This window comes from Rhagoletis pomonella, unplaced genomic scaffold (assembly GCF_013731165.1).
Source record: "Rhagoletis pomonella isolate Grant_MI unplaced genomic scaffold, Rhpom_1.0 Rhpom_scaffold_00011, whole genome shotgun sequence".
Taxonomy (NCBI): domain Eukaryota; kingdom Metazoa; phylum Arthropoda; class Insecta; order Diptera; family Tephritidae; genus Rhagoletis; species Rhagoletis pomonella.
This window is the reverse complement of record NW_023458565.1, coordinates 4,602,365-4,612,027: the sequence shown is the minus strand read 5'-3', so window position 1 is coordinate 4,612,027 and position 9,663 is coordinate 4,602,365.

Here is a 9,663-nt window from a genome sequence, read left to right as displayed (position 1 = left end):
AACACATAGAAAAAATCCAAAAATTTTCGTCTAAATTTCGAATTTTTACTCTGAATTTTTAGAACAACTTAAGGTTTGGAGTTTTGAAGCAAATACTATTGGAGTGTAGCCAACAATGTGCTGCTTAAAATTCCCGTTGATTTTTTTATTTTTTTTCCATTGATAAAAAATGCCGTTGATTTTTTTTGCGAACAATAATAGTTACATACCTGTCAAATTTTTCTTTATATTTAAATAATCATTTAAAATATTTAGGCAATCAAAAGCTCCTCGGGATTCCAGTTTTTTAGTTTTAGTTTTGAATGGAGCGCGATATGTTCGCCTTATATCGATATATATTTATACGTATGTAAGTATATAAAAAGCATGCAAAGAAATTTATAATATATTTAAAGATAAATACGAAAAATAAATCGGGAACAGAAAGTTCATCAAAAATCTACCAAAATGAGAAAAAATTTACCTTTTTACCAACCCAAATTTTGTCTACCAATTTTGGTAACAATTTACCAAAGTGGCAACCCTGATTGTGACTAACATTGTTTACCTTGTTGTCACTTTAATTATCGCCTTCATTAAGCATAGTGTCTGCCTCAGCCTACTTTGCTAGTTCTCACCAGTTCTCAGACGTTGTACGCTACATAATTTTAATGGACATACATACATACTTGCTTAGATGCATAGAGAAAAGGTAAACATTTGAAGAAGCTATGTATATGTATATAAACAGCAGTCTACGGCTCATTAAAGAGCAGAAAAGGTTTTTAGTATCACTGAACGAAGTAAGGAAAAAGGCATTTGCGGAGTTTTGTGAATGGAGCATTGCGATTTTTTACTAAATTCCAGCTAATCACAAGCCAACGCCGCAATTTTTTCTGTTGCCTTAATATTGTTAGTCAGCGCAAAAATAATTAACAAAAAATGCGAATCCAATATTACGGATGAAGTTTTGAAAATGTTCAGATTTGTATGAAATTTCGACCCAAATAATTTTTTAGGCGTTGAAAATAGGCCCAGCTGAGTTTCAATGCCGCCTATGCACCGAAATTATGAAACAGAAGCACAGAATCTGGCTGGGAATGAAAAACTTCTTCCAAAAGCTTCGGATAACTATAGGGCATGCACATTGGATGTACGGATTCTAAATAGGGAGCTGCCTCTGCCCGGTTGGTTGATGTCCTTGGGAAGACTAAAGCTGCTATCAACGCCATCTAAGAAAGGCGATGGATGGGGCAAGGTAAAAACATTTAAGGCCTTGCAACGTCTCCTATAGGATCGCAAATCCGGATAAAAGAAAGATTCTACACCAACGAGCGCAGCCTCCGTCACGAAACAAAAGTTGCCATGGTTGGCGAAGTAGGGATCTTTAGTCCCAATATCAGGGAACTAAGCCCACAAGACGATGCAAATGAAACCAAAGTGATCATATTGTGATAAACGGATGGCATCCTTCTAGTGTTATGAACATATTTCCATACTTAGCAGGCACTACCGCCGAAGAAGTAGTAGCATTTCAGCGAGTCCGCTAGAACACTGCGGTGAATAGATAACCATTACACCATTATAACATTTTTTTAAGTCTAACTATTTCAGGCAAGAATTTAGCTCAAGTGCAAAATTTGAGCGAAATCGAAGACCATTAGATTTAATATGAAGTGGTTGTCTACAACTTTAATTCATTTTTGCTTGTATGTTTGTATTACTTTAGCCCACAATATATAAAATGAAAGCAATTTGATACATACATATATTTAGTTATGTCTTGGTCACATCGATATTGTGATTGCTTACTTTAAATTACACTATGCGACAGTCAAAATCGTATAACGTTTTTCTATATAATCAGAGGTTTTGCCGGTAAAAATATAATATGTATGAAGAAAAAAAATATTTTTTGCCTAAAATATTAAATTTTTTTAAAATTGTTGATTATATAGAAAAACGTTATATGAACGGATTAAAGGAATTGTAATTTTTAATTTTTTTAAATTTGTTTGAGCAAAATCGGACTAGTGGTTCTCGAGTTATGTCAAAAAAAGACCACCAAAGGTGACAATTTCCCCTATATGATAGTTATATATATATCTCGATTCCTAGACGTGACCCAGCGAAACGCCGGGACACGTATAACTTCTTTTTTACCGATATAACTTTCCCCGGTAGTTTGAAGCCTTCCCGATCACTGACCCCTACCATTTGTATCACAGTGTTATAACCAGGGAACGGATTTTATGGAAATTGCCTTTTTTTCTGCTAAAGAGATAGAGCATATTCGATTAAGAATGTCCACGATTTAGCTTTCCCTGATTCCATATATACACATTTGATGTTGCCTTTTTTGCCTTGTTTAAGATATTTGCCTTTTTTTGCCTTTTTTAAGATTTTTGCCGTTTTTTGCCTTTTCTACCTTTAAAAAAGTGATTATAGCATTTACAATTTTTTTTTTTTTAGATTAAAAAATATACTCATGCCCATGCGGCTTATAGAAGCGCAGGGACCTCTTGCCAAATTGGTGTTGAAAAAATTCAAAGCCGTTTTCTCAGCAAACGTAGGCTTGGAGACAATAAGGGGTGTGGATAAAATTGTAAAGGGCGAGGAAAGTGCCCTTATTCCTGATAATATGAACGTTTCAAACGTCCCATATTTAAATTGGGCTCCACTTGTATCAACTTACGTCGAGCGCACATTTAGTACATTCAAGGCTTTTCTTCGCGAAAATCGAATGAAAATGCTGCCAGAAAACTTCAAATTGCATCTTGTGGTTTAATGTTACTACAACTATACAGATTAAAGTTTTATGGATTAGAAACTCGAAAGGATAAAATAGTCAAAGATTAAAAGTAAAAATTTTTCATATAATGAAACTAGTTCATAGTTTTTCTCTGTTTACTTTTAATATAAACATTTCTAAAATAAATATATTTTTTGATTTTTCTTCGTATTTTCTGTCTTTTTTTAGTGCCTTATTTTGCTTTTTTTGCAATACCTTTTTTTTGCCTTTTCCTGCCTTTTTCGCTATTTTATTTTGCCTTTTCCAGCCTATTTCGTTACTTTATTTTGCCTTTTTTATAGGTTTTTAGGTCCTAAAAATCCGTTCCCTGGTTATAACCCACAAAATTCGAAAACTTCTTAGATACTCGAAACTTGAAAACTTCCTTAATGGACAGAATTTTATACATACATACATACTATACGCGTATACAGCTTGTAGCTCTTTACCTTAATTGATAATATTGTGTAGCTCTTTAAAAACCCTTTTAAAAAGATAAATACCTAACTTTTATAAGTCAGCATTAATAAAAAATGTGCCATAAAAAGCACATCTTTTGAATTGTTTATCTTTTCATTTTACCTTTTCATATTCAACTTAATTCCATCGCGATGACCTGACTAACACGAGGTGATGACAACATAAAGACTTGTAAGAGCACTATGCCATATACTATATGTATATTAGATTGCATCACAAAAAAAAGTTGCGGTTTTTCCGACGGGATTACATATCCTAGTATATTTTAAGACTTCTACCAAAATATTTCGGAAAAATATTAAAATTTACGTGAGCTGGACCGGTTTGAAAATACCTCTAAAAATGGAGATTTTTATGATTAAAAATACTTTCTTAAAGGATTTTTTGGTAAAAATTCCCTCAAATGACAAAACGGTCAAGGCTTAAACAATTTCTCACCCTTTTTATTTCTTTGCCAATAAACTTATTCAAAGGATTGAAGATAAAGGTAGGATGAACGCAAAAAAAATGGGACAGGAATAACTATTTTTGCACAGAAATAAAAATAGACGGAGACCTTATAAGTCTAAATTAGAATAGTTTTGGCCTAGTTATTCAAGTTTTTCCTAAATCAATCTTTGAAAAAAGTAAGAAAACAGCAATAAAAATCCCATTATTACGATTCCGGTGAAAAGATTTTTAAATATTTTTATGCCAATTTTTTTAAGCTTAATGTGATTTTGTCATCTGAAGTAATTTTATTCAAAAATTTCTTTATGAAATTATTTTCATTCTTAAAAAATTTCATTTTTAAGGGTATTTTCAAACCGGGCCAGCTCACGTAAATCTTAATATTTTCCCGAAATATTTTGGTGGTCGTCTTCAAATATAATAGATTTTGTAATGCCGGCGGATAAAATGCAACTTTATGTGGTGATGCAGTCTAATGTATATATAGGGTGATTTTTTTGAGGTTAGGATTTTCATGCATTAGTATTTGACAGATCACGTGGGATTTCAGACATGGTGTCAAAGAGAAAGATGCTCAGTATGCTTTGACATTTCATCATGAATAGACTTACTAACGAGCAACGCTTGCAAATCATTGAATTTTATTACCAAAATCAGTGTTCGGTTCGAAATGTGTGCGATTTATGGTCTACATAATCGACCAAGTGAGCAAACAATTAATGCGATTGTGACCAAGTTTCGCACTCAGTTTACTTTATTGGACATTAAACCAACCACACGAATGCGTACAGTGCGTACAGAAGAGAATATTGCGTCTGTTTCTGAGAGTGTTGCTGAAGACCGTGAAATGTCGATTCGTCGCCGTTCGCAGCAATTGGGTTTGCGAAACACATTTCGAACCGAACACTGATTTTGGTAATAAAATTCAATGATTTGCAAGCGTTGCTCGTTAGTAAGTCTATTCATGATGAAATGTCAAAGCATACTGAGCATCTTTCTCTTTGACACCATGTCTGAAATCCCACGTGATCTGTCAAATACTAATGCATGAAAATCCTAACCTCAAAAAAATCACCCGTTACAAGTACGTATATGCTTGTAAAGTGCACTAAAAAAATTCAACAAACGATAGTGAAATAACACATTTTTACAAAAAAATGGCCATTCCAACATTTTTGAGTGCTTACATATGTATGTAAGAACATTAAGGTGGTCCAATTTTTTTTATTTATCCCCCCATTGCATTTTCTGGGGTTTTGGTAGACCTATAAATATACCTACTATGGAAAAAGGTTAAACTAATAATTGGGCATTATTACTGGATATCTCCTGAACAGAAATAGAGGTTTCCGATCGAAAAACATCGACTTTCAAAAATTCTATACCATTTCTATGAAACATGGAAAACTTTCAGCGCTTTGAGCGAGGGGTTACTTTTTTTCCGTATGTCCTGAAAATTTGCAATTGTTTCATGACGAACACTAAATTATTTAATCCAACTTTTATAACAAAATAAAGTTTTTTAGTGTTCGACAAGTCCTCTCGATTGATATAATGGTTGTAATTCCGTATGAAAAAAATTAAAAAAAAATTTAACTAAACATAATTTTCAAATCGTACTGATTTACAACCGAAAGTTGGAGTACATACTTATTTGTGAGAGGGCAAATCTACAACTCATTTTCAATTAATATATACGCGTTTTCGGTTTCTCAAAGTAACGTTTTTTTTTTGTTAATAGCGCCTTTGATTCAGGTAGGGCTCGGTATTCCAATGATTATATCAAATAACATTCGAACATTTTACTTAAATTAAAATCGATTTTACATGTATTCAATTATCCTTTATCCAAAATACCGTTTAAAACTTTTATTCTTTATTGTCTTTGATGATTTGTTATTGTTGAATTAAGGAACAAATGTGGAAGTATTTATTACAAAAATTTCAAAAAATATCCTTTGAAATGTTTATCCTTTAATATTCTCTTATATATTCATAGCATTTAAATTAAACTAAGATTCAAAATTAAAAATCTTGAATGATAATAATTTTCAAGAACATTTTTGACATGTTCCTAGAGCATAGTTGAAGAAAAAGTCCTGATAACTTAGACTGCAACTCGGCACGGGTTGCCGTGGTCCGAACTCACTCAATGCGACTCCTTCTACTGCATGTAATACGAGCCGCTCATCCGAATCACAATGGAACCATATATGTACATCAAAACCATGATGATTCTGGCGTATGCCAATGGCCTTAACATCTTCGGCCTCAACACCAGGAACACAACTAATTTTGTGGCGGTAAACGGGGACAAAAAAAAATACCCCCTGGAAACAGATCAGGAGTCTTCGCTTCACCTCCTTCGAAGTACTGTAGGGCATTAATATCACCAGTAATTTAAGTTTGGAGATCAAGCGAAGAAAATAACCTGCTCTTTGGGTTCGGTAATTAACTGCAAAGCAGAGACAGCTCTCGACGAAAATAAATGCTCTAATACTCTCTCAGCTTTTCTGTCCTTTTGCATAGCGCATCAATGTGGTCCTTAGAGAGAACTATGCCACGCAAGATGTATTGCCCGGTTTCGTTGGACGACGGGTACCGTAGAAGTTGGGATGCAAAAGAACTTTCGCAATTGGCGAGGTTTTCTGGTTTCGGCACAAACCGAAATCTTTATATTTTTAACCGCCTTAACCTTTTCAGAGCAAATTCAATTGTTTATGTTTTTGTTTACACAAATGTGAATACTCGTATGCGCGCATGTAGACGACGAAATACACTCATGAGTGTAAAAGGAACGCCAGTGTAGTCGTGGTGTCCAGACCATTGGAAAGAGAAGACTATGACTCCATGTACATACCTACAAACATACGAGGTAAGTACATATGCAGATATTTATGTATAAATAGGAGTGGAGTAGCGCAATGGACGTGCAAATTGCCTTGAGGGCACGAGCTGAATTAACAAACGTGTTTGCCATTCTCTTGCAACAAACAAATGCCGAAAGACAGACCAGAAGTAAATGCAACGTTGTGATGCTTACAGCTGCTCAGCTTTCGCATCCGGCACTAGCGGCTATTTTCCTTTTTTATTATGTTCACTTTTTTTTGTTGTTGTGTACATTTTTTTTTTGTGTTTTTTTGAATGCAAGAAATGGTGGAAATGCCACTTGACACCGTAAATGTTGCGCGTCGAAGTACCTACTTGTAGAGTGAGTTGTATGCCTTTGTATAAATATATAAATGACACTGTGAATATCGTTTTAAAGTAGAGCAGCTCAAAGGATATTTTTGAAAAAAAGAAACAACAGAAACAAAGACATAAACTGCTTCCTTCAAAATTCAGTACTAGCATGCATATTCCGTCGGGTCCTTTGGCTTTGGAGGTTTTTGCTTCCCGACTCGACTTTTTTTCTTTGTCCGGCGGGGGATGCAGCGCAAATTGTCGGCTAAAGTAGCTCGCGCATCGCTCCGTGTTCGAAGAGATTTCGTCCGATGTTCTTCCCACTTCTTCCACTTATGTACGTTCACAATTTGCCGCATCTCCGTATTGAGATCCCTTATTCGGCGATTTCCGGAATCGACCTGACGAAGGTTGTCACGTTCATTAGCTGGGACAGCCGATTCAGCAGGAAAATCCGGACGGGTGTCCGAAATGCATCGTGATGGGATGAGGCGGGCTGCAGTAGCAGTGAAAATCCTGCGGAACTTACGCTCAGCTACGTGAACGTCAGTTGATGTGGGAAGGGTAGAGAGGATACTTTCAGTAACTCCCGCGAAGCCGTTCCAATCATCTTTGGAAAAGTTGTTGTAGGTTCGGTGCTCCTCAGAACCGAAGTCCAGAGATTCATAAAGCAACCTTTGGACCCGACAGCATACCGACAGGCCATAGTCAGTATTGACCTACACTCACACACAACCACCTTACGTAGACGAGATAGAACTTCGTCTGTCTCGGGAGACTCGAACCACAATAGCCCAACTTAGCTCTGGCTACTGCAGCAGGCTAAACTCGTACCTGAGCAAGTTAGATGCGCCCAACAAGTACCCCGCATGGGGAGAGACCCCTCACGACCCGATACATATCTTCGCATGCCCCCTTAACCCAACTTAGCTAACGGCTCTTTTCCTATGGACAAACCCTGTAGAAGGTCTCCCGTTAGTTGAGCTTGACGACAACGATTGAATGACCACTATATCTAGACTGGGTTAGGTAGACGCTACAAACAACAACAAAAACAACAACAAGAGGTAGGCGCTATTGAAAAAGTGTTAGAACTTAAGGAATACACCCTTGCAGCTTTTTTTTTGGAACTTGAAGGAGCCTTCAATAAGTCCGGCCGGAGCCGATAAACAAGATACTCGTTGAGTACGTCATCCAGCGTTATATGGTAGCAGGAATTGGCTCCATGTTTAAAGGAAAATAATCAACGATACCTCTGGCTACAGGAGGGGAAGGAAATTCTGGAGATTTTTAAAGAGCATAATAGTTGTCGCCTAGGGCGACGATTTTGTGATACTCAGCACGTTCAAATTCCTCTCAACGATAAGTGAACTAATGGAGTGTCCACTAGGTGATATCTCTAAGTGGGCCAACCCGAATGAAATAGGTTTTAGCCCCTCCCAAACAGAACTGGTGTTGTTTACAAGGAAAACAAAAGTACCTACTTTTTCTCTGCCGAAAATTGGGGAAGCTACTCCCCAAGGCAAAATATCTCGAAAAAACATTCTGAACTTAAAGTTGAATTGGTAAAATAATTTATGACGTTTTCGTTTCTAAAAAAATTTTGCCTTCTCATTGCCTTCTTCTTAGTATGTGTGCGTAGAGGGCAAAGAGAAAGTAACCTTTTTTGGTAGAAACGAAAACGTCGTTAAAGAAGAGAGCCAAGGAATCTCTAGCAGCATACTTGGACCTTTGGAAAACAATAGGGGCTATCACCGTACGTCACCTATGGGATGACCAATTGCAACCTACGGGCGCTGAGTGTGTTGGAGTGCTCTAGACAAAAGGAATAACAGCAAAATAATAGGAAAAGTGCAAAGAGTCGCATGCCTTGGCATATCGTGACGAGTGAGTAAGGCTAAATATGATTTTTTTTACCAGAAACCACTGCATATTTTTATCCATGGTGAGTCCCAAAGAGTGCCCTCAGGCTCAGAGAGGCCAATACGTGGAAGACAAATAATATCGGGCATGCAGCAATACTGAATGAAATAAAAAAAGGCGGCTAAATGGAATTAAACCCTGTGCCCGAGAAGGACCCGAACCCCAATGCCTCGAGCGGCATTTGACCACTTGGTCATTAGACTCTTGGAGTAGGACCAGCAAAAGGCATACATAAATGCTATCAGTTGACTGTCTGTGTTTGTTTTCAGCACACATTTTTGCTGAGCTTTTAGTGACTCTCTCGTACTGAATACCCAAATCATCTCAAGTCACAAGAATAATTACTAATTGCAGGTCTCAAATTTGGTGACTTGAGATGAAACTTACGTACTGAATACCAGCCTAAGTGTAACCCAAAATCACTCGCATGCGCGGCCAAGGAATTATAAAAAATAGTCAGTTATTTAGTTAAATATATTTATTTATTTATATTTACTCTGATGTTTTATATGGTTCCTTAAAAAGTTTGTGTGATTGCGACTTCCTCGAACTGTGTTATTTGTGTGATAAGGATCCTGAAAAGGAATTTAAAATGATAAATTTTTGTATTAACAAGTACGTGAAACAATAATTTTTACTTATTAATGTTTGAAAACTTCTTACAGAATGTTTACTAAAGCGATTCCTCCTTATCAGTATATACTATTTCGAATATTTTGTCAGAGAAAAGTGAGAAAAAGAAAATTATAAAACGAATGCATTCTCGAGAGAAACTATCGTAAAACCCGAAACAGCCGCTAACGTACGTTTCTTGGTCGCGTAGATATATAAAACATTTAGAAAAATTCAAAAAAAAT